This window comes from Diabrotica virgifera, chromosome 3 (genome assembly GCF_917563875.1).
Source record: "Diabrotica virgifera virgifera chromosome 3, PGI_DIABVI_V3a".
In the NCBI taxonomy this organism is placed as follows: domain Eukaryota; kingdom Metazoa; phylum Arthropoda; class Insecta; order Coleoptera; family Chrysomelidae; genus Diabrotica; species Diabrotica virgifera.
The window spans coordinates 245,564,407-245,592,376 of NC_065445.1; positions in this window are offsets into that span (position 1 = coordinate 245,564,407).

Genomic DNA, 27,970 nt, shown 5'->3' on the forward strand with positions numbered 1-27,970 from the left:
TCAAGATAAGAGTACCGACTACTATTATCAGGGAAAATATCTGAGCTCAGAAATTTATACCTTTATAGATTGCAGAGTGTTGGGGAACGCTATCAATTAAATATTATGTTGTAAAGAAAAAAAAACCTATAAAAAATATAAAGCAGGAAAAATGTGTGTGCAATTGAACTATAAAAAAAAATGTACTAAATATCACAAAACCAGTCTGTCTTTAATAAGAGCACAGTAAATGTTCCCAAACAAACCACTCTTTCCTAATCTTGAAGTTGATGTAATGAGCACCCAAGGGTGCTAACTCTCGCTAGCAGCTGTCCTGCTGGAGGTACAGGAGAGGAAGACTAGTAGAAAGCAGCTGAAGGTACTCAAAACTGTTGGAAAGCAGCTGGAGGTACTCAAAAAAAGAAAATGTGGAAATAATCCAGGCTGGTCGCCTATTGATTGTTTCTCTCTGTGTGGTCTGGCCTTGGTGTTGTTGTAGGGTGGCTTTAAGATTTCATGGTAGGTGCTAAAAAAAACACAGTGTGGTGTTACTACCAATCTACCAATGTCAAAAAAAAGAAGCAAGAGATACGAGGAGGTGTTTTTATTCCTATGGGAATAAGAAGAAATAGGTCATTAAGTCCAAAAACTTGAATGACTAGACAGCTTGACCTTTTATCAGGTTGCTATCAGATGACCTTGGTCAAATAACACAAGTAATTTCCAATTGAAATACAAAATATAATTACTGTGAAAGAATATTTTATTATAATATATACACCGGTATATAGATATATTATACAAGGATGAAATATAGTAAGACTAAGCGATGGATACTTATTTGATCATCGTTCAAAAGATAGGAGTTCTGTAGACTTGAAAGGAATATAAAAAATGGAGTTTAAATTAGCTCTATTTTCCAACTGGAAGCACAAATTAACAACGAATATTGAATTATCTCTAGATGAGTTTGATCCATGAAAATAAAACATAAAAACCATGAAAATAGACTATGTGAAACTTAGTTAGCAAATGTCAAGGACTTCCAAAATGGCTGAATAAAATACTTAATAAAATGTGTATTTACCGGGGTAGAACTCATTGGATATAGTATGCTCTAAAATTCTTCAAATCCACTGCTGCTGGATAACTTCACTATACTTTTATTGTAATATTTAATCAATTTGGAACTGAGAATTAGAGGTGAATAATTGAGTCTAATGACCCCGCACACTACGATTCAGACCGAACACTCGAGAAACAATGGCAATCCAAGGCTCACGTTCACAGCTGAATCCTTCGTACCCCTCTACTAAGCATTGGCTGTCAAAGTGGGGAAACCAATGTTGCCACGTTTTAAATGTGACGTCATCAAGCATTTAAAAATTCTGAGATGGGTTTAAGTTCTATTTGAATAAACATTGAAAGAAAATAATTCTGAAAATAATTAAATAATATTTTGGATAGTTAAATAATATCTTCCCATCAATAATCGATTCTATAAGGGGCGGAACGTCACAAGTCTTTGTAACCACCAGAAAAAAAATTTTATTTAAAAAAAATTTTTTTTTTTTTTTTTCAAAATATTAAACTAGAGTAGTAGTGCTTAGTGTATCATTCCCCGTTGATTCGCAAGATTACAAATAATCACCACTAATAATCAAGGGAAAGTAGGATGGTCACTGCAGCAAATAACGGAAATTGCAGAATATGACCCGAAGTCCTAGTAAAAGTGCTAAAGATGAGACATAATTTATAATGACAAATAAGTGTCGAATTGGCAGTAAATCCAAAGTTGAACTATCCATGGACATCAGATTTATAAGGAGTATATCCAAGGACGAACAACCAGGCAAAGGTGAGAGCCAATTCATACCATAACGCAAGTACATATACTAAAGTCACCAATGAAATCAATAACTATAATAAGTGAAGAATCAAACACTCAATCCTAAATTGGACTAGCAATGGACACCAGATTCGTAATAGCATATCCAGAGAAGAACAACTAGGAATATTTATAGAATAATTTTCACCAATACCAACTAATATAAATAGTGAACATACCAAAGGAATGCAAACACATTAACCAAAATAAATGTGGAATCAGACACTCAATCCAAAGTCAGACTATCAATGGACAACAGATTCACAAAAGCATATCCAATGAAGAACGACCAGGAAGATTTATGGACCAATTCACATCCATACTAAATCATATAAATAAATTAGGTCTACGTACACCCACATCCGGTAATACGAACCTATACAACCAAATAAACAAAATAAGTGAAGAATCGGACACTTAATCCAAAATCGGACTAGCAATGGACACCAGATTTATAGGAGCATATCCAAAGAAGAACGATCAGGAAGATTTATGGACCAATTCTCACTAATACTAAATAACTAACTAAATTAGCTCTAGATCTACCCTCATCCGGTAATATGAGCCTATCGAAACTAAATAGTAAAAATAAAGGATGAACTTATAAGTTCTATGACTCCATGGTAAATACAAAATATGACGGGAACGAGCTCCCAATCTTTCATAAGACTGTATATTCATGTGAACATACATAGGATTATCCAGGAGATATTCCTGAATCTAAGCAACAATTAATGCCTAAGGAAAGAAGAGGGAATCTACTAAAAAGAAAATCAATAATTTGTCCCAGTGGGTTAATCACTAACATTACGACTCTACGTCTATGGAAAGTCAAGCATCAATATACTATGAACTAAGAGACATAAAATAAGCAAACTAGACTTCCCTATTATCGTGTGAAAATGTGCCTGGAATATTTGGAACAATTGCACAAGAATGGTTAGGAAGTGTTGTACACCATTTCCCAACCAGAAATATTATCATGGATAAACATCTGCCTACTCTGACAAGAAAGACATGGATTACGAAATCGGATAGCAGTGATCAGTTGCTGAACTTCGAACCCACGTATTCACCAACTTTGAGCATTAACAGACTAGTTCATAAGAAGAAATATGAAGGACTCAAGAATTCATTTATAAATCAAAATTCCAAATTCATTCCAGAATCATCCTGTGGAGGAAGTAAGAATCCGAATTAATATAAAGTATTTAAGGTACCTGTGACAAATATCAATAAAGTAACCCAATAACAAATTAACAACCACAACTTCTTTCCAATATGGCAAATCCAATGACATGATATAAAAACAATAAAAAAAAAAATAATAGGTATGTAATCAAATATCCAAGATATAACACATAATCTAAGATATGGTAGTGTAACATAGCTCCATCTATATTAAGCAAGAATACTGGTATGAGCCCACACATCCAAATATCTTAATATATAATAATCAACAGCCCTTTTATTCTGAGAGGTTGAGTACAAAACTAAGAGTACAAGTGGAGGTTATTAACTTGGTAATACTACTGGCTGGATTAGTATTTGAGAATATTTGTCGATAATGACTCAAATGCAATCTATAATACAAAAAAAAATAATAATAAACTCATACAAGCGGTATTACACAAGAATTCGGTACCTAATAACTAATACGTGAGAAATCATCAAGCCATGCCGAAGGATAAAAATTGCTATGGTCAGGCATTATCTGGTGATTAACAATTTAAACTAAAATACTATACCATAATAAAACTAATTAAAGGCAAACACAGGAAGATATTAGCTTAAACAACCCTGTTAAGCTAATCTTCTTCCGATGAAGTTGAAGAATCCACATCGTCCATGGTGTTGTCAGGCAGTAAATCCTTTACATGAAATTGACCAATTCGCTTATTAGTCGAATTGTCCTTTAATTCATAAATCAAAGGAGATATTACCCTTGAGACAGTACATGGGACATATTTCTGGCAAAACTTTGCAGAAATGGCATCACCCTTATTGGATTTGACAAAATTGCGCTTTAAGACTCGATCACCAACAAAGAATCGCAGATCTCGTTTCCTCAAATTATAGTGCTGCTGGTTCCTTAGGTAAGAAGTTTTTAACTTCTTCCTAATGTCTGCGAAAATATGAGGTAACGTCTGGAGATCATCTAAGCGATGAAGTTTCTCAGATATTTGAGGAAGATTTTCGGAATTGTCTGAAATTACACCAAAATAATCACCTGATAAAGCCACATTCCTACCAAAATTCAAATATGCTGGAGAGCACTGGGTAACTTCATGGACAGAAGTCCTTATGGCTTGAGCTATGGAATGAATATATTGATCCCAAGCTCTGTGATCAGGGTAAGTATAGGACCTTAGAGCTGTGACAATACTGCGATTTACTCTCTCAGTATGATTTGCTTGTGGATGGTAGGCAGCATTATAAAAGGTCTTTTTGAACCTTATATTTAGCTAGAAGATCTTTAAAGGCCTTCGATACAAACTGAGGACCGTTGTCACATGACACAATTTGAGGAACACCATACACCAAAAAGACTTGTTCCTCCAAATATTTTAAAATTGCTGGAGTTGTGGCCTGGCGAAGGGGACAAACTAAAGGAAATTTAGTGAAATAATCCACAACTACCAGGCAATAGGTATTACCCTTGTAACTCCGAGGATAAGGTCCAATGAGATCCATTGAGATCATCTGCCAAGGAAAATTTATGTTCCTGAAGGAACCCATAAGTCCAGCCTGTGGTAGGTTACTTGGTTTACAAGTAGCACAAACCATGCATTTAGAAATGTACCTTTTTATAGACTTCCGCATACCAGGCCAATAATATAATTCGGCAATACGGTGATAAGTCTTATAAAAACCAAAATGACCCGCCGTAACTTCATCATGAAACATATGCAGAATATTTTCCCTATTTGGCGTAGGTACAACTATTTTCCACTCCGACATATTGGATAAGGACTCTATCGGACTTAAGATGTGTTTGTACAGAATATTATTCTCTACCTTAAAATCAGGATATTTTTGTGGGTCTTGAGTGACCCTATCAATCATATTCTGATACCACATATCAGGACTTAAAGAGGACAGATCTAGGACATTAATATCATGGACACGTGAAAGAGCATCTGCGACCACTACCCCGTTTGCCTTTCTATGGACAATCTTATATGAATAGGCAGCCAGTTTGCATATCCATCGAGAAAGCCTCTGTGAAGGGTTTTTCATACTATGAAGCCATACTAAGGAACTATGATCAGTAATTATAGTGAAATTACGACCTTCCAGATAATAACGAAAAGCTTCTAACCCATGGATGATAGCTAAGAGTTCTTTCTCCGTAGTTGAATAGTTTTTCTGGGCCTTGTTCAACTTCTTACTAGTGTACGCTATGGGGTGTTCGGAGCCATCTTTCAACTGAAATAATACGCCTCCAGAAGCTGTATTAGAGCAATCTGTCATTAGATAAAAATGCTCATCAAAATTAGGTGACATCATAACCGGAGCGCTCGTTAAAGCATCTTTAACGCGCCTAAAAGCTTCGTCAGCCTCAGGAGTCCAAGTAATGGTCTGTCCCTTTTTCCTGTTCTTCAAAAGATCAGTAAGAGGTGACAACAAAGTAGAGTAGGACGGTACAAATCGCCGATAATAGCCACACATTCCCAATATCCTACGGACTTGGGTGGTGGTCTTTGGTATAGGAAAATTTTTGATAGCAACTATTTTCTCAGGATCAGTCCTCAGCCCCTGGTTATCCACAACATAACCCAAGAACTTAAGACTAGGGCGACAAAACTGACATTTATCCAGATTGACCGTTAGATTAGCTTCCTTAAGACGTAAAAATAACTTATCTAAAATTTCCATATGAAGGGAAAAATCAGGAGTGACAACCAAAATATCGTCTAAATAATAGAAAACATAGGGCTCTAACGGTGGACCAATGACTAAATCCATCAGACGACACATTGTCTGAGGAGCAGAAACAAGACCGAAAGGCATGGTGACAAACTGGAATAATCCTTTACCACTGACAGCAAAAGCAGTATACTTCTTGCTCTCTTCACTCAGTGGGATCTGTAGGAAGGCCTTAGACAAATCAATAGAAGAGATGTATTTGGCATTCTGAAGTTTGCTCAAAATCACATCTATTCTGGGGATAGGATAAGCATCCCTGTTAGTTGTGATACTGTTTAGTTTTCGACCGTCAAAGCAGATCCTGAAGGATCCATCCTTCTTCTTCGTTAACCAGAGCGGAGAACAGTAGGACGATGTTGAAGGTTCTATGATATTTAAAGCAAGCATCGAATCTACTTCCTTTTCTAAATCTGCCTGCCAGGCTTGAGGTATGGGGTACTGATATAATCTGAAAGGAGTGGGATTTCCCACTTCGATAGTGTGAGAGATTAACGACGTACGACCTAGTTTGTCTTTTGAAGAAAGAGTAGTAAATTTAGAGATCATACTCTCTAATTGCCTTTGTTCAGAGCTTGATAAACTAGCAAAATCGTGAATAGCACTAAGGGTAGATAAATTAAATTCAGATATGGAAAAAGAAAAATCAGAACAACTTAAGGTACTATTGAAAGCATTGAAAAAGTCCATACCTAAAATTATAGAATTCTGCACGGAAGGAATAACATAAAATGTAATTTCCCTACATAAATCTGCCACTGTGATTTTAATTTGGAGTTTGCCCGTAATGGACTGAACTGTACCATCTGCAGTAGATACTTGCAAAGATGAAATGGGCATAATGGGAATACTAGAATTTTTCAATAAATTTAACGAATGTGCCCCTATCAATGAAATATTAGAGCCACTATCTAACAAAGCTAAACACGATTGTCCTAAAATTTGAATAGGAAGATATGGCCTATTATCATTTTGTTTCCTAACTAATAACGAATTAATATCTAGATCTAAAGTATTTGGTTGTCTACAACCGTTATATGGAACTAACCCAGACGTATCATCATCATTAACAAAACTAGAATCTAATATAGATAATGGAACCACATTACTATCACAATTATTATTGTTACGTTGAACACTACCAATCAAAGAAGCGTTTGTAAATGACCATCTGTGATCATTTGAATCAAGCGAATCTAACGTATTATCTATAGAAATAAATTTCTGGTTTAATTTTGTTTTGTGGTGTGTGCTGCTTTCTTGAACGACACCCCTTTCCCTTTTCGTGAAGATGGGTTTGGGTTGCTGGATGTGCTTGGTCCAGCAGTTTCGTTTGACGATGGGGTTTGATTCCCTGATTGGATGTTGGACGGAGAAACGTTCAGGGGACGGACCTCCGACGTGTCGTTTCCCGAACACTTAGAACAGTTTCTTTTAAGGGTGTTCTCTCGGCCACAACCATGGCAGAAAATACGATTATGAGGAATCCCACAATTGTAAAATGGGTGACCAGGCTGATCACAATTCCAGCAGACAAGAGAACTAACAACCGAAACATTATGTTCATGACCCTTATTTAGCCAAGAACGTTGCCTAAAGGAAGTTGGCTGAGAAGAAGAGTTAGAAGAGGATCGAGATGTGGATGGAGGTTGAGAAGACCAGGATAACGTTTCCTCCAAACGTTTGCATTTTATAGTAAGGTCATCAATGTTCTGAATGTCCATAAGAGCTAATTGTTGATGATAAAAGGGCAATAGACATTTAAGGATGATTTTAATTTTAGCTAAATCTGACAAAGGAGTGTCTAAACGACTACACATACCTAATATAGTATTAATAAACATAGTAACAGATTCCCCAGGTTTCTGCTTATGATTCTTAATTTGATCTAATAAATCATCCTGGAATGAATACGGAAGAAAATCCGACTTCAACTTTTTAATCAGATCAGACCAACAAGAAAAATTACCCCTGTTATTCATAAACCATGTAAAAGCGGTCCCGGTGAACAACTCAGCAGAAGCAGCAAACAAATCCTCTTCAGAAACACCTCTAGATATTCGAAGACATTCAACCCTTTCTAAAAATGACATCACATCAGTGTGCTGTTTTTCACCTGAAAATGAAATACCCCATTTGTGTACTTGAACAGGTTTGGAGTACGTAAAGCTAGGTACATTGACTGAAGCATTAGGAGTAGAGGTAGCAATGGGGTTAACTCTAGAATCAAGTTCACCCTCTAGTGTTAATATTTTAAGAGAAACAGACCTCTTGAACGGTTCCTGTTCTTCAGAAGGACAGTGTAGCAAGTGTACACGGGCAGAAATATGGCCTAGACGAGATGTTAATCGCGCATACTCTGTATCCTTTACAGTTCCCCTAAACTTTTCGATTTTTTTAGACAAGCTGTCCAATGTTTCAGTGATTCCTTTTTGTTGTTCCTCAAAAGGAAGGGATACAGCTGAAATTTGGAGAAAACTTCTATTGCCAGCTTCTTGTTTCAAAGCACCTCTCAAAAGATTGCGTTTTTTATCGACAGTTGTCGACTCCTCTGGCATTATGTCCCGAATCTTTAATTCATAATCCAATTCATCCACCAGAAGATGTTCAGCTTTAAAAGCACACATGATGAGAGCAAAGTTATTGACAAATAGTCCAAAGAACAGAAATATGAAAAATATGAAAATATGAAAGTTTGCACGCAAAATATATATAATATAAACCGAGAAAATATCAGCAACACACCAACAAAATCAAAATAGCCAGCAAAAAAAAAAATATATATATAATGCAGTATATAATCTAATAAATAAGATCAAATAAATATATAAGATCAAATAAATGGATAAATAATCCAATAAATATTGTATACTCAAGTAACCTACTACCTAAATACTGGAAGTAAATTTTTTTTATTTATATGTAACTTACCACCACTCTAGAAAAAATATATATCTATAATAATAATAATAATAATCAACACTTAGTTGTACCTCCAACTATACCACTATTGACTGAAGAAATAAAATTGTTATATGAATTATATTATTAATAGCAATATTAAATATAAGTTCCCAATAAAAATTCAAAATCTAACCCAGAATGTAAGCTGCACAAACATATACTATAATGAGGTCCCAAAATATAAACAAAAATCAAAACAGCGTTTAAGAATACCTGATATGTATCAGAAATTAAAAATAAAATAAATAAGTAACAATATGTGTATAGGATACCAAACGGAAATAACAAAGAGATTTCAGATAAAAGAGAAGAATTGACCTAAATGAATACTGTCTCAGACCAAAAATAAAGCCCCACGTTGGGCGCCAATGTAACAACTTTCTGATGATTTTCTGTTGGAGTGAATGAAAAGGGAGTGGTAAACTCCAACAGAAGTAGTAAAAAGAAGAAGATCTACTTAATGTAGCCAAAGGACAAAAATGTGTGGCTTCTCCGTTGAAGAAGCTGGAGTAACTAAAATACAACTTTGTAGTAGTATTTGTATGGAAGGATGCCAAGACAAAGAATATCGAATTGATACAGGACTAGAGATGAGAAATCATTAATAGATAGATATAACTTGAATGGCTAGCTAAATATGTATGAGAAGGGCCACTTGACACTCAAGGAAGGATTCGGCCAATTTGCACGGCTATTTTTGGCCAGACAATAGATTAAAGGAAGTGACAATGATGGCTCGAAAAGAAGATATGAAGATAATGTTCAGAAAATAGATAGAGTAAATATAATAATATACTGAAAATAGAATGAATTTTTGGGCGCCAGAAGAAGGATAACTAGGTTAACGCTCTTCCAGGTATTCTACGCTGCTATAGAGTATGTTAAATTTGTAGTACAAGTATGTGAAAAGTTATTAAAGATTATTAAATTATAAAATATACTACTAAAAATAAAGGAGTAATAAGAAAAAAAAATCACAATAAATGTATATTTATTGAATGTAACTACTAGATCTTTTTAACAATCTCTGAGTTAGGACAAGTAACTAGTGTGTAACTCTAACATGACAGGAAAAAGTGATACTAGTGAAAGTCAATTACAAAATCCTCATACAACTATGATCTAAGAATACTCTTTATAAGGTTAGAAAAACTGACTACGGGTACCTCTAATACAGGAAGTACAACTTACAACTAGGTTAGTAGAACCCTCACCAAATAATAATTGTACGTTTATAATACGTACACCTTAATTAAATACTACCTGATACTATATATAACATATAAATACCTCACTGTGAGTGGGACAGGCACAAGCCTTATTGAATAAATAAACCTACGAGTGGATACATAGATCCTTTTCCTAACTCGTGGTTTATAATAGTAATAATAACAAGTGAAACCAAAAACTAATCTGAGGGATTAGAATCCAGAAGTTCATATGAATTTAATAAATTAAAGTTAAAGTTAAATAAAGTTAATAAGTTAAAGTTAAGTAAAGTTAATAAGTTCAAGTTAAATAAAGTTAATAATTACAATTTTGACTAATATGTGAAGTTAATTTTTAAAAATTTAATTAAACATATACTAAAATAATGGAATGAGTTTAAATAATTATACAAAAGTGGAACACAGCCTAAAAATAATCAAGATAAGAGTACCGACTACTATTATCAGGGAAAATATCTGAGCTCAGAAATTTATACCTTTATAGATTGCAGAGTGTTGGGGAACGCTATCAATTAAATATTATGTTGTAAAGAAAAAAAAACCTATAAAAAATATAAAGCAGGAAAAATGTGTGTGCAATTGAACTATAAAAAAAAATGTACTAAATATCACAAAACCAGTCTGTCTTTAATAAGAGCACAGTAAATGTTCCCAAACAAACCACTCTTTCCTAATCTTGAAGTTGATGTAATGAGCACCCAAGGGTGCTAACTCTCGCTAGCAGCTGTCCTGCTGGAGGTACAGGAGAGGAAGACTAGTAGAAAGCAGCTGAAGGTACTCAAAACTGTTGGAAAGCAGCTGGAGGTACTCAAAAAAAGAAAATGTGGAAATAATCCAGGCTGGTCGCCTATTGATTGTTTCTCTCTGTGTGGTCTGGCCTTGGTGTTGTTGTAGGGTGGCTTTAAGATTTCATGGTAGGTGCTAAAAAAAACACAGTGTGGTGTTACTACCAATCTACCAATGTCAAAAAAAAGAAGCAAGAGATACGAGGAGGTGTTTTTATTCCTATGGGAATAAGAAGAAATAGGTCATTAAGTCCAAAAACTTGAATGACTAGACAGCTTGACCTTTTATCAGGTTGCTATCAGATGACCTTGGTCAAATAACACAAGTAATTTCCAATTGAAATACAAAATATAATTACTGTGAAAGAATATTTTATTATAATATATACACCGGTATATAGATATATTATACAAGGATGAAATATAGTAAGACTAAGCGATGGATACTTATTTGATCATCGTTCAAAAGATAGGAGTTCTGTAGACTTGAAAGGAATATAAAAAATGGAGTTTAAATTAGCTCTATTTTCCAACTGGAAGCACAAATTAACAACGAATATTGAATTATCTCTAGATGAGTTTGATCCATGAAAATAAAACATAAAAACCATGAAAATAGACTATGTGAAACTTAGTTAGCAAATGTCAAGGACTTCCAAAATGGCTGAATAAAATACTTAATAAAATGTGTATTTACCGGGGTAGAACTCATTGGATATAGTATGCTCTAAAATTCTTCAAATCCACTGCTGCTGGATAACTTCACTATACTTTTATTGTAATATTTAATCAATTTGGAACTGAGAATTAGAGGTGAATAATTGAGTCTAATGACCCCGCACACTACGATTCAGACCGAACACTCGAGAAACAATGGCAATCCAAGGCTCACGTTCACAGCTGAATCCTTCGTACCCCTCTACTAAGCATTGGCTGTCAAAGTGGGGAAACCAATGTTGCCACGTTTTAAATGTGACGTCATCAAGCATTTAAAAATTCTGAGATGGGTTTAAGTTCTATTTGAATAAACATTGAAAGAAAATAATTCTGAAAATAATTAAATAATATTTTGGATAGTTAAATAATATCTTCCCATCAATAATCGATTCTATAAGGGGCGGAACGTCACAAGTCTTTGTAACCGCCACGGAATCCAATTCTTTTTGGGTGACAAATGTTCGTGATCGACAACAAGAAACTTTATGTGAAAATCGAATGTCGATATTTTTAATTTTTATTGTCTTGGAAACCAGAAAGAAGTAGGTACATTCTTTCTTTAAAGTCGAATATCGGCGTAAACAAATAAAAAACCAAGAAGTATTATACTATTTTATTTCTATACATATAAAGATGTAATAACTTAAAAAAAGTATTACGAATCATTACAATTATACCGATTTGAAAAATTACATAGTCTATTTACTACAAAAGCACACTTACGTCAGCTTAGAGCTTAGACAGTTTTCCAAGAGTAAATAAAATGGACATAACTTAGTTATTTATTAGTTAGTTATTTAGCATTTTTATAGGACGTTTTATATCATTTAACCATTGTTTTTGTCTCTCAGATAATAACTTATTTAAGGTAAGGTAAAGTTTTCATCCTAATAGCAACATTAATAATATTGAAAAATAATAAAAATATTACTAAAAGATTTTTAAATGAAAACATTTTGGTTCATTTCCCTGGTAACACCTCCATGGCTTCTAAAATTTGCAAGCCAGATGGATGCTGAAGCGAAGAAGACAAGAAGGCATTAAAACATTTACAATTCACGACCCCGTCTGTTCAGCTGGTAAATTCCAACAGAAAATGGACCTAGTTACTCAAAGGAGTAAAGACCAATATTTTTTTATTAAACACAAGCTGTGTTTAGACTACTGAAATCTGGTCATCAGTTGACCAATTATCAGTTCTTCTTTAACTTATATTACTAAATGATACATAATCTAAGATCTTAACCCTATGGTGTCCTCTTATTTTTTTTAACAAGTATGCATTTTAAAACTAAAACTAACACACAATACAACACTATGCTCTGCTTTTACAATAACATTTTACACTAACTCAAATGGTTTTCTTCTTTTGAGTCTTCTTTCTAGCCCAGTATTATCGAGGAGCTGGATGGCCTCGATGTTTACATGACTATGGAGCCGTTGTTCGTGACTACCTGCCATCTTATTGATAACTTTGACTACATCTTCCATCTCAAGATCCCTGTGGAGGTCGACATTTCGGATATACCAAGGAGCATCAACGATGTTCCGTAATACTTTATTCTGGAATCTCTGGATAATCTGAATATTACTTGAATTGGCACAGCCCAAGAGTTGGCAACCATACATCCATACTGGTCTAAGTATTTGTTTGTATAAAAGTATTTTGTTATGTGTGGACAATGCAGAGTTTCTTCCCGTCGGCCAATACATTTTTTCGTAACGGATACCTAATTCTTCCCTTTTCTTTTTAATGTGGACTTTCCAGCGAAGCCTTGCATCAAGTGTGATACCTAAATATTTTGCAGAAGATGCATATGGTATTTGGGCATCATTTATTCTAATTGGAATGTTTTCGATTTTTTTATTTGTAAAATTGACATGAATAGATTTAGATTCATTTAATTTGATTTTCCATTTTTTAGTCTAGTTGTGTATTTTATTTATTGCCAACTGTAATTTTTCTGCTGCTTCTTCGCTGGTATCACCTACTGCTAAGATAGCGGTGTCATCTGCAAATGTGGCTATAGTATCATTTTCCATTTCAGGTATATCGTATGTGTATAATAGGTAGAGAACAGGACCTAATACGCTTCCTTGAGGGACTCCTGCTTTGATTTCTTTTAGATCAGTGTACACGTCTTCTTGCTTAATTTTGAAATATCTGTCAGATATATGTATATGATTGTAAAATTTCTGAATGTTGTTTAGGCATAAGAATTTTGAGTTTGTAGACTAAACCTTCATGCCATACTTTGTCGAAGGCCCTAGCTACGTCTAAAAAGATTGTAGAACAGACTTTCTTTTCTTCTAATGATTTCTCAATTATGTTAGTAATTCTGTGTACCTGATCAATCGTAGAATGTTTATTTCTGAAGCCAAATTGGTGGTTTGGAATCATTTTTTTCTCTTCTATTATTTGTTTTATTCTTTTTAGCAGAAGTTTCTCAAAAAGCTTCGCCATCACTGGTAAAAGTGATAATGGTCTATTTGAAGACACATCATTTGGTGATTTTCCTGGTTTTGGTATCATTATAACCTCAGCTATTTTCCATAAATTTGTAACATATCTCAATCTAAATGCAGCATTGATGATGTTGGTCAATTTGACTATGGCTTTACGAGGCAGGTTTTTTAGTAATTCTCCAGTAATTAGATCATGTCCTGGTACCTTCTTAGGATTTATATTGTCTTTTATTTCATCAGCTACTTCCTTCGGGGATGTTGGTCTGATTCTCTCCTCTGTCTGATTAGGCTCTATCGATATTTGATCATTATTTTGGTCATCATGCGGTTTTAATGTATTTTCTAAATATGTGGCAAATCTCTCTGCCTTTTGCTCATTACTTCTAGCCCAGCTACCATCTTCTAGTTTAATGGGTGGAGAATGGGTTACTGGTCTTTTTAGCCTTTTTGTTGCTTTCCATAGAGAGTACTCTGTGCTACTATCATCCGTCAACTCTCTCAGGTAATAACTGATTGACTCATTTTTTATATTTTGAATCTCTCTTTTAAGTTTTTGACTAGCATTGTTTAAATTTGTTTTATCTTGGGGTGCTCTGGTTTGTTGCCACTTCCTTCTAAGTTTTCTTTTCTCTTTAATTAACTTTTTAATTTCTTTCGGATAGTTGTTTCCTTCTTAAAGTAGGAGTACTTTCCCATGCTGATTTTTGTATATTTTGTACACGCAACTCAACTTCCTCATCTAGTTGTTCAGGTTTTTTTTAATGGTACTGCTAATTCAATTCTATCTTCAAGGATTGATCTAAAACTTTTCCAGTCTGTTAGTTTATTTGTTAGTATTGGTTACAATCCTTTCTGATAATCGTGTCACTCACAGTAAGTATTATGGGTGAATGATCTGAATTCATATCCCAACCTTCATTAATATCTACATAGTTGGATGAAATATTTTTAATAACAAAGAAATCAATTAAGTCCGGTATTTTGTTTGTATCTGTTGGCCAATAAGTCGGTCTACCTGTTGATATTACTTCACATTTCTGTTCTTTTATGGCTGCCAGTAACTCTTTTCCTTTAGTTGTTGTTATTCTTGATCCCCATTGGGTGTGCTTTGCATTAAAGTCACCTCCAATGATATATCTTTTTCGCAAACTTTTCAAATATTCTACATACTGTTCTTTTTTAATGGAATGCCTAGGGGACTATAAATTAAGCTTACATTAACTTCGCAATTAGTTTTGAGTTTGACACATACCGTAGTTGCTTGTGTTCTGTTTCATATTTTAGCTCCTCATAATGTTCAATGTATCTTTTATTATTAGTGCGCTGCCTCCTTTTGCTGCATTGTCAGGATGTATAGTGTGGTATACCTAGAGAATTAACATATCGGAAAAACAGGAAAAATTCGGAAAAAAAAACAGGTTATTTCCGTTTTTTTCCAGACCATTGGAAAAATTGGAAAAAATGGGAAAATTTAAAAATATTTTTTAATTGAGACTTAAGTGTAGTTAAACTAAAAGACTTTAATTATAAGTGTCAAAACCGAAACTTCAAAGGTAGGAAGCACGTTATTTAACCAAATTGCTCAGTGGTATTATTTATCCGAGTCTGAATCTGAATCTTCAGACCAAGCATCTGATTTAGACTCGTTCTCCGCTTAACCACCCTGAACGGATAACACAAACAACATGATTTTTGTCAGTCTCTTTTAAAAGTGGATCTGGTCTAGTATCGTAAATAAATATCTGTTTTTCGTTTATAACCAAATTTAAATGAATAGCAACAACTTATAAATTTTATCCTGTGATAACATATTTTTTTGCTTATATATATGAGGCCGTGTAAAGACCTGTTTCTTTCTGAAGAGGAGGAATATGGAGGTCCATTTAAAATTCGGGAGGCAATTGGCATAAGTGGCTGCGATGCACATAAACCTTGCTACCATATAACGGGATTAGTACTACATATTTGCACTATCCCATAAAGAATTTCGACTAAAAATCCAGTTTTTGTTCTAAATTGGGCTAGATTTGCCACCACCTTCCCTACATCTAGGTTTAGGCCCAGTCTTTTCACCTCCAAATAAATAGTTGTCGGGAAGTTTATCCGGTAGATTATATGTAAATCTGTCAAATAAACTTCCCGATAACTAGTTATTCGGAGGTGAAAAGACCGGGCCTTAGTGAACAAGCCATTTCAGTAATGAAGTGTATGGCTTCCATTAGTTGGTCTTCATTCAATTATTCTTCTTTAAAGCGAGCATCAAGAGGCTGCAAAGTGAATCAGCTTAGAACAAAATTCGTAGCGTTTTTCAACATACATATTTTAGCAAGCTTTCGATAAGAGAACTAGTCTGGTTAACTTCTTGGGGAATATTTTTTAATATTGTTTCTTTTATATAGATACCTACTTAAAGACAAAAGGCACTTCTGATAATATAGATCTATCGAATTCTACTAAATTTATTGATTTTGATACGGGCTGCAGAATTTGTTTAGTATATTGTACCTAATGTCAATTTTTCCGTATTTTCCATTTTTTCCTGTTTTTTTTCCGGAAAAAAACAGGTTTTTTTATTGCACCCAATTTTTCCGGAAATTTTAAATCTCTAGGTACACCCTGTATCCTCTAAACTTTATAAAAGATTGTTTCGTGAAATGTGTTTCAGCTATGAGACATAAATCAACTTCTTCTGTATCTAGGATAGTTTGCAGTTCATTTTTATGTTGTAGAAGCCTATTGGCATTCCATTCCATGATTCGTAGTTGCTTAGCCATTTCGAATTTTCGGTATAGCTCCTTTAGCGCTATGTTCCAATCTAGTAACGCGTATATCTATTTGTGTTATTTTATCATCTATCTTGACGAGTTTTTCTAATATTATTTTTAATGTATTCTCGGTTTCTAATTCTTGGTCCGTTTGTTTTACATTATTAACTACATCACTGTATTGTCTATTTGCAGTGACGTTTTGTGCTTTTGGTTTTTCCTTCTCATTGACTCTTTGTGGTGGTTTTGGTAGACTAGCCTTATTTGTTCTCTGATTTCTCAGCTTTTGTATTTTTTTGGCTACATAACATCCTCGGTAGCTTGCAGGATGATTTTCACCAGAATGGATACACTTTGGGTTCCTCTTTTAGTGGTTTCTGACAATCTTTGGTAAGGTGCTTACCGATGCATTTAACACATCTTGGTTTCTTATTACAATATTTCCAGGTATGACCATAGGCCCGGCATCTTTTGCATTGTGGTACTAGCTTCAAGCTCCCTAGTGCTTCAATTTCTACTCTCATGCTCAAAATGTCAGTTATTCCAAAGATTTTGTTTATATCTTCATCTTGTCTGAACGTGAGGATGAACGTATCAAGAGGTTTTTTAGTTCTCCACTTCAATTTCTTATCAGCTTGTATAGCTTTATATCCTCTTCTTTGTAGCTCCTTTACTATGTCATTTGGCTGATAGGAATGATGTAGTTTCTTAACCATTACTCTGATTAGTCTTTCTTGTTTATTTTCATATGTGTGATAAGAAAGTTTCTTCTTCTTCTACGGCACTACAGCCCAAATCGAGCCTTGGCCTCCTTTATTTTTTGCCTCCACCCTTGCCTGTCTGTGGCTGCTCTTCTCCATACACGGACTCCTAAAAGGGCTTGTGCGTCGCTGTTTACTGTGTCTTCCCAGCGCTTTCGTGGCTTCCCAACCGGTCTCTTTCCTTGCATTCTAGCATTCAGTGCTCGTTTTGGTAGCCTATCCTCTCCCATTCTTATCACATGTCCGGCCCATTGCAATCTTTGTAATCTAATGAAGTCTGACAGGGGCGTTTCCTTATAAAGTTGATAAAGCTCGTTGTTGTATCGACTTCTGAAGATTCCGTTTTCCCTCACAGGTCCTAGTATTCTCCTAAATACTTTCCTTTCGAATGTGTCGAGTTTGTTTTTGGATGTTTCTTTCAGCACCCAGACTTCACTGCCATAGCATGTTATTGGTCGAATTAAGGTTTTATAGATTCTCATCTTTGTATTTCGGTGGACACTTTTTGACCGAAATATATGGGAGAGGGCAAAATAAGCTCTGTTTGCCTGCGTTATTCTCTTCCTTATTTCTCCATCTTCTGATCCGTCGGCATATATTTCTACTCCCAGGTATGCAAACTTTTCAACCGTTTCAATGTCATCTTCATGTATGATGTTTTCTGGGACTATATTTCTTCTCGTCTGAGTCATTATTTTTGTTTTTTCTGTGTTAATTTCCAGACCTAGCATTTTTGTTTGTGTTTTTAACTCTGCATATGTTTCCTGTGCTCCTGTTGATGTTCTACTCATAATATTAATATCATCAGCATAAGCGGCCAGTTGAACCGTTCGGTTGGTCAGTAGATTTCCTCGTCCAGTTTGCATTTGTCTAACCGCATACTCCAGTGCCAGGTTAAACAATGTTGGGGCCAGCCCATCTCCCTGTTTTAGTCCCTGCGAAATGTTAAAAAAGTCTGTCCGGTGGTTTTGTATTCGTACACATGCCTGAGTTTCATCCATTGTGGCTTTAATGAGTCTTATTAACTTGTGTGGTATTGCCAATTCAGCCAATATATAGTATAGCTTGTTCCTTTTGACTGAGTCGTATGCCTGTTTGAAGTCTACAAACACGTTGTGAACATCAATATCGTGTTCCCATGCTTTGCTCAAGATCTGTTTTACTGTGAATATTTGATCCAGTGTCGATCTTCCCCGTCGGAAGCCCGTCTGATACTCTCCAATAATATTTTCTGCTAGTGGTTGGAGCCGCTGGTTTATAATATACGTGAGGACTTTATATGCTGTACATAGTAGAGAGATTCCACGGTAGTTTTTGCACTGGAGTTTGTCTCCTTTTTTATAGATCGGGCATACTATACTTTTCTTCCAGTCGTCGGGTATTTTCTCTTCTTGCCATACGTCTCTGATGAGCGCGTGGATGTGACTTGCTAGGTGGTCGCCACCTACCTTATATAGTTCTGCTGGTATTTCATCAACTCCCGGAGCTTTATTGTTTTTCTGGGCCTTAATGGCTTCGAAAACTTCCTCTATGGTTGGAGCTTCTACTCCATTCTCTTCTACGTAGATCATACCCATTTCATCTTCCATGTCTACTTGAGTTCCAAGTAGTGTCTGAAAATAATGCTTCCAGGTTTCTGTGACTTTCTGTTGGTCACTGATTATTTGCCCACTTTCATCTTTACATAGACTTGTTTCAGGTTTATACCTAGTGATGAGCGAGACTGGTCTTGGTCTTGCGGTCTTGGTCTTGGTCTTGCAGCAAGACCAAGACCAAGACCAAGACCGCCTTTTGGTTGCAAGACCAAGACCAAGACCAAGCTTGCAAGAACAAGACCAAGACCAAGACCGAACCTTGCAAGACCACGCAAGACCAAGACCAACCTGCAAGACTCTTGCACTTTTTTGAGAAAAATTTGTTTTTATTATTTAACTTCATTTTTTTAGTTCAATAATATATACTGACATTGTAAGAAACCTTAAACAATATCGAATTGTTAAAATACATAATATTTTGGTTATATTTTTAAGTCGTTTTGATTAAGTCAAACGGTTTGCATTTTCTCAACCTTCAAAGCGTCCAGATGGCAAGTTTTCAAACGGCGACAGTTCAAGGACAATTGAAATTACTTGTAAGACAAAAAAATGTAATTATAGATAGGGTAATCCATTAAAAAAAATGCAATTAAAAACGGTTTTTATGTACCAGTAGTTTTCGCTTTTTTGTCTAATAAAAATACTGACACTTATTTCAATTCTTTTCGCATAGTCGAGGAAAAATGTAGGTCGTTAAAGTTAAAATGAATACAAAAATATCATAATAGATTTTGAAAAGGGATTCACAATGCTGTGAAAGCATTGTGGCCTGAATAAAAAATAACTGGTTGTCGATTGTAATGTGTCAAGCTTGGTATCGCAAAATCCAAAGCTTAGGTTCAGTTTCTGAATATAATGACAAAAATTCCGATACTGGGAAATTTTTAAAATTATTTTTTGGATTAATTTTTTACAATCAACGAAAGTTGGAAGTTGAATTATTTGTGAAAATCCCGGATGACAAACGTGTAAAGAATTTTACTGATTTCATAGTTGAAAACTATTTGGAAGAATCTAGGTTTTCCCCAGAAAGGGCCAGTAATACAAATAGTATGTGCCGCACTTGAAATGCATGCGCATCATTTCAGTGTGTTTTAAATTCTAGTTTTTACTACCATCATCCGAATATTTTCAACTTTTTAAATGTCATAATGGGTATTCAATCCAAAAATATGTGAAAATAAAAAGTGAGAATAACTCGTGTTACGAGAGCAATGTAGTTTAAATAAAATTAAGAACTGCAAGATAACAAATTACATAATTAAGCGTTTATAACTCCCCATTAGGTTTAGTTATTATGATATAGTATTAGGTCTATAAATAGGTATGGTAAATATGTACGTATTTACTAAAAAGTATGTTTTAGTTAGTTTATAAAAAAAGTTAATTATATTAAATAATGGTTAAATATTTGATTTTTGTGTTCTCTTAAAAAAATTTAATTTATGTTCTTAAATTTGACCCTCCTAGAATAAATACTACAGTGTTCGAGTGAAAGGAGCAGATCATTATCTGTTAACAACTATAAACCGTTTATCCCTTTTCGTAAAATCCGTGAATTGAAGGTCCCCGACCATTTGTGGCACCTTTAACAAGCTCTTTTTCTCTAACATTTTATTAAAATACAGGGGCAATAAACAATAATCCAGACTCAAGACGTGGTCTGAAGGCAGGCGGCAGGTATCGACAGCATGCAAAACACAACGTGACACAACCGAAGGCCGGCAATTGCAACAAGGGTTGTAAATGCAGGTCTTTCCTACTGATAAACATTACCATTTTAAAAATATACTCTAATCTCCTTATATAGAGAGAAATAATTAGGTCATTAGGTGAATGTATAATGTTAAAATTGGTATCCGTTTGAAACTACATTCTACAATCTGTTAAAATTTTAAAGCAAAAAATATAGTTTCATGCTTCACATCTTTATTTATTTCAATGTACATTTTATTCGAAATTGTTTGGTTCAAATTATTACTACCAAAAAAGCAAGACCAGCAAGACTCTTGCAGCAAGACCAAGACCAAGAACAAGACCGGCTAGTGCAAGACCAAGACCAAGACCAAGACTGCCTTTTAGCTGCAAGACCAAGACCAAGACCAAGCTTGCAAGAACAAGACCAAGACCAAGACTAGCCTGGTCTTGGTCTTGTTCTTGTTTTGCTCATCACTATTTATACCCACTTTTTATCTTTTTTAGGTATTCGTAAGCCCCTCTAATTTCGTTGTTTTTGAAATGTTCTTCCATTTTTTCTATTTGTCCATTTTCATAGGCTCTCTTTTTATTTCTACATGTCTTGTCTGCTTTCCGTCTTGCGACTTCAAATAATGTTCGTCTTTCCCGTGTTCTTCTTGTTATGTACATTTTGTGTGCTTCATTTCTTTCCGCGATTGCTTGTCTGCACTCGTCATCAAACCATGCTGCTCTTCTCTCATTTTTCTCGTTTCCCAGGGTGGACGCTGCTGCTGTCAGTACTGCTGTTTTGATATTAGTCCATTTGCCCTCTATGGAGTGCAGTTCTAGCGTCCTTAACTCATTTGCGACTTCTTGTTCGAACTTCTCTTTACATTCCTGAATCTTCAGTTTTTCCAGGTCCAGTTTGTTTGTTCTTTGTTGTCTTTCGTTTCTTTTGCTGTTAACTCTGCATCTAAATTTGGTTTGTACTAAAAGATGGTCTGATCCACAGCATGCTCCTCGTCGTGTTCTCACATCGGAGATACTACTGGCTGCCCTTTTGTCTATCAGCACATGGTCAATTTGATTGGTTGTGGTTCCATCTGGTGAAATCCATGTCATTTTGTGTATGCCTTTATATGGGAAGCATGTGGAACTTATAACCATGTTTTTACTGGTGGCAAAATTTATCAAAAACTCCCCATTCTCGCTTGTTTCATTGTGCAGAGAGTGTTTTCCTATTGTGCCATAGAACTGCACATGCACATAAACCTTGCTACCATATAACGGGATTAGTACTACATATTTGCACTATCCCATAAAGAATTTCGACTAAAAATCCAGTTTTTGTTCTAAATTGGGCTAGATTTGCCACCACCTTCCCTACATCTAGGTTTAGGCCCAGTCTTTTCACCTCCAAATAAATAGTTATCGGGAAGTTTATCCGGTAGATTATATGTAAATCTGTCAAATAAACTTCCCGATAACTAGTTATTCGGAGGTGAAAAGACCGGGCCTTAGTGAACAAACCATTTCAGTAATGAAGTGTATGGCTTCCATTAGTTGGTCTTCATTCAATTATTCTTCTTTAAAGCGAGCATCAAGAGGCTGCAAAGTGAATCAGCTTAGAACAAAATTCGTAGCGTTTTTCAACATACATATTTTAGCAAGCTTTCGATAAGAGAACTAGTCTGGTTAACTTCTTGGGGAATATTTTTTAATATTGTGTCTTTTATATAGATACCTACTTAAAGACAAAAGGCACTTCTGATAATATAGATCTATCGAATTCTACTAAATTATTGATTTTGATACGGGCTGCAGAATTTGTTTAGTATATTGTACCTAATGTCAATTTTTCCGTATTTTCCATTTTTCCTGTTTTTTTTTCTATTGGCATTCCATTCCATGATTCGTAGTTGCTTAGCCATTTCGAATTTTCGGTATAGCTCCTTTAGCGCTATGTTCCAATCTAGTAACGCGTATATCTATTTGTGTTATTTTATCATCTATCGTGATGAGTTTTTCTAATATTATTTTTAATGTATTCTCGGTTTCTAATTCTTGGTCCGTTTGTTTTACATTATTAACTACATCACTGTATTGTCTATTTGCAGTGACGTTTTGTGCTTTTGGTTTTTCCTTCTCATTGACTCTTTGTGGTGGTTTTGGTAGACTAGCCTTATTTGTTCTCTGATTTCTCAGCTTTTGTATTTTTTTTGCTACATAACATCCTCGGTAGCTTGCAGGATGATTTTCACCAGAATGGATACACTTTGGGTTCCTCTTTTAGTGGTTTCTGACAATCTTTGGTAAGGTGCTTACCGATGCATTTAACACATCTTGGTTTCTTATTACAATATTTCCAGGTATGACCATAGGCCCGGCATTTTTTGCATTGTGGTACTAGCTTCAAGCTCCCTAGTGCTTCAATTTCTACTCTCATGCTCAAAATGTCAGTTATTCCAAAGATTTTGTTTATATCTTCATCTTGTCTGAACGTGAGGATGAACGTATCAAGAGGTTTTTTAGTTCTCCACTTCAATTTCTTATCAGCTTGTATAGCTTTATATCCTCTTCTTTGTAGCTGCTTTACTATGTCATTTGGCTGATAGGAATGATGTAGTTTCTTAACCATTTCTCTGATTAGTCTTTCTTGTTTATTTTCATATGTGTGATAGTAAAGTTTACTCGTGTTTAAACTGTTTATTAGTTTTCTATACTCATTACTGTCGGGTGTATTGATTTTTATGACTTCACTGTTTATTATTTTCATGGTGAATTTAATACTAGCATCGACTAGAATCTTACTTAAGTTGGCAGCATCTTCGAAACCTTCTACTACAACCGGTTGTGGCAGTTTTGGCTTTTGAATTTGCTTTACTGCTGTTGCTTTCTCTGGAGAGGGAGGAGATAATGAAGTATCCATTTTGCGTTTTTTGGTCCTCCTGTTCTCTTGTCTTATCCACTCCGTTTCGTTGGCTAAATCTTCTCCATCGGTAAAATATTCAGATTTGTCTGTTTTTTCTTCGGTTTTTGTTTTATAGGCGCTTGCTGTTGACCCTATATCTTGTTGGGTATTCTCAAGCTTTGCTAATCTTTGCTCCATTGCGATAGTTATTTGATTTAGCCGCTGATTAAGTTTTTGAACATTATTTTCTGATTGAACCCATGCATTATAATATAATGCTTGTTCATTTTGCGAACGTTGTGCATTTTCTGAAAATAAAACGTTCTTTTCCTGGACTAATATTGCCTCAGTTGGCGTCTGATTAGGAAACATTTTAAAATAATAATTGTTCCTTTATTTTTAATAAAAATAAAAGTAAAAACTTTATGTTCATTTAATTGGATCGTCGGACATCACTCACGATAAATTCTTACTCCTTCATTTACTAATTTAACTATTCATTGATAAGTGACCAGAGAAAATTCAAAAACTTACAATTCACGACCCCGTCTTCTTCGCTTCAGCATCCATCTGGCTTGCAATTTTAGAAGCCATGGAGGTGTTACCAGGGAAATGGACCAAAAAGTTTTCATTTAAAAATCTTTTAGTAATATTTTAATATTTTTCAATATTATTAATGTTGCTATTAGGATGAAAACTTTACCGTACCTTTCAGTTGCCAGATGACGCTAGTCACCTACTCCATACACGTCAGTTGCAATGCGGGGATAAACTTTCATGGTTTGGTCACTTCGAGCAGAGAGCAGCAGGCCTACGCCTCTCCGATGATGACTCCAATAAGAGTCGAAAATCGTCGATTCAGAGGGCTGGACGGCTCCGTATTCTAATTGAAAAATAAGATTGTTTTGCCTTCGCATTGCAACTGAATAAAAATGGAATTTTTATTTTATTTTTAATAAATTATTTAGTTGTTTTGTTTTTGTCTCCAAGATGATAACTTATTTAGTTTTATGCTTAAAATGTAGCATTGATGGTAACCGATAAAACTGAACTTTAAAGGGGTGATACACACGCGAGTAAGTACGCGAACTTATGGCTCGCGACCTTTTTCGCGCATGTATCACCGCAAGTACGCGTACTTTAAGTCCGCCGAGTAAGTACGCCGTCGATCCAACAAGTTTGAAATCTGGACATCTTGGATATTAAAGCACCCTATGTAACGCACAGCTGAATGTAGCTGAATTTTTATGTTTGTGCGTCACAGTGTTGCCATGCTGTTTTCTATATATTTCTTTCATAATTTCAATCAATGTTAAATGTACCTACAAGAATAATAGAATAATAACGTTTACTTCTCCGTCATTATACTAGGTAAAATGACAAATGAGGTGTCAAATGAAAGCTTATATCCAAGGATAGTACTAAATGTGAGAAATTAGACCTAGATTGTCTGTCCCTCAAAAAATAAGCGTTATATTGGGGATTTCTAATGTTGACATTAAAAGTTGCACTATTTTTTTTTCTATAAAACATTTTGATCTAAAACTTACCAGAAAACTTCTTTGTACTCTTTACTTTAAAATAAACGTGATTGAGAAGCTAAATTTAAAACTTCGTCACACAACTTTTGCGATTAAACTTTGCAATGCACAAATCCGCACCTTTTTCTTTGAAAAATTCATAACCTTTATCATGATAAGAATAAAAACTTGAGGCAATACCTTTGTCTTCAGAAATGTTACAGCTATATAGTGTAAAAATTTCAGAAAAAAATATTAAAATGGAACAGAGTTGTAGCGAGGTAAACGCAAAAAACGTGATTTCTTTTTTTTTATTTTTAGGTTAAAATTGCGATTTTGACAATGTTCCCCACATAAAATTCAAAATACACTTCATTTTCGTTTTCAGCACCTTCGAAAATATAAAGTATGAATAAAATTAGCCATTCGTCCCTCTGTGGTCAGTATCTCGAAAACTAAGCGCTTTTTTGAGGGTGTCACGCTCGTGTATAATATCACAAAAATTGTAACGTGATAATATGAAAAAATAGAGGATACGGCAACGATGTCACAAGTGATGGTCGGATCGAACGCCAAAATCTACACAGACATATTAGGGTGCTTTAATATCCAAGATGTCCGAAATCTTACTCGTAACCCGTACGTGTATCACTTATACGAGCCTCGAGACATCATGTTATTGCGTTTAAAGTTACACTTATATTTTCACTAATTAAGCAAATTGCCTAGAAATAATTCAATCGTTTATTGTTGAAAGGAGACAAGTTACATTTTATAAGTTTTGAGAAAACCGTAAAACACTATTTTAAGCTATACTAAATTATTTTTGATTATTTGTTTTTGAGTAAACCTAATTATTTATAGGCTGTTTTATCCTTCTGATGAAAATATTACCATCTTATATATGATATTTTGTTTGTTTATGCCTATCTTGTATTAAATTAAAATAGATCAAAAACAAGTGCTATACTTAACATCATGATTTTGACAGCTTATCACACTTATAAAAAATCAAATTATTCTTCTATTTAACAAAACCTGATCAAAAAAATAATCAAACTCTACTAAAAAACATCATTCAGCAAAATTAGGTATACAGAAAATAAAAAATTTAACCATGAGGACATTTTCTAAATTTTTTGCTAAACACACTTCTCACAGCAGGCTACGATAGGATCCATGCATAAGTAACATTTGCAAAGTGTGCAAAATATCTGGTTTTCCTTTTCGTGCAGTGTTTGAAATGCTTTTTTACCTGGTGGTTGGATTAGGTCGGTTTTGTGTAGGCATTCCAGAGTATGTATTTCATAACAGCTTATCGAATATGAGAAAGCCATTCTGAGGATGCAGTCCTAATTTGAAAATAACTTTCTACTAGGTCTATTATAATTTTTTAATGAATAATTGTCTTCGTTGTTTAGTATATTCCCTATTAGGGTTATTAGGTAAATGTTTATACTGGCGATATTTAGAACCCCATAAAAAAATTACAAGTAGCCATCGTTTAATATTTCTAGACAAATTATAAGGTGACGCCATTTTATGTACAATATCTACTCCACATTTGATATCATTATAGAATAAAATCATCTCTGGCGTGTTGCTAATTTCGTCTATTCAGTCTGCTGTATCAGTGTAATGAAATGATGAAACCAGTAATACATTTCTATTCTTTTTGGGTACATGATAATCTTCCTTATCTCCACGTAACTCTCTAACTAAATTCACATGTGATAAACGCTCTCTTTGCGTAAGCCAGTGCTTTACCCACACTTTTCGATTTCGTCTTTTTTTATTAGTATTTAAAATATAATATGATAAAATTCCTAAATAGCACAAAGCATCTTCTCTCGACGACATTGCAATGAGTTATGAGTAAGTCTGCCGACGGCGACCGCGATCTTTAAAACCGCGTACTTTAAGTCTGCCGTGTATCACCGACGGCGAGCCGAGTAAGTCCGCGATCTTTAAACCTGCGTACTTAAAGATTGCGTGTGTATCACGCGCTTTATGATGAATATTTCGCATTCCACAATTCAAAACACAACAGAAACGAAGCATATTATCTTTTTAAATTAATTCTTCTAGTGAACATGTTAAATTAATCCTTGTACAAAACAAAATTAGAAAGAAACGCAACAAAATGATCTAAAACACATTAAGAACTGATATAATAACAGTTTGCCTCTTGGCTGCCATATTGATTTAATTTTGACAGCAATTTATATAGTATACGCTGTGAGCTCGTACGTAGAGGGGATATTTAAAAGTTTGTGAGCGCCAGTAGTGACAAGTCAGGGACCTTTCCTGGAAATTTGACATAAATGTCAAAGTGATTAATTTAAAATTAAAATTAAAAACATTAATTAGAAAAAATATTAGTTGGTCAAAGCTGTGGTATATATTTTTACCTTAAATATACTTACGTTTTAAATACTGAATTTAAGTTTTTTTAATATTCCGTAATATGTAATTATAAAAATTAATCTTTTAATCTTAGCGCCATCTACACGATAGTTGTGAAAGTATCCGAAGTAAGAAATTAATATTTCATCAATAGAACGTCAAAATGATTAGCAAAATCTTTAAAAAAATCGATTACAATTTAATTATTTTTTTGCGTTGTAAATATTACGCGATAAAAATTAAATAATAAATTAAAACATTTCCGGTGAAATTTTCATTATTAGTCCGCTAGTTAGAGACACCAGCGAAGCTCAGAGCGTATACAATAAAAACTAATAAGTAATCAAGACAAAAGAAAAAGTGATTTTTTAAATAATATA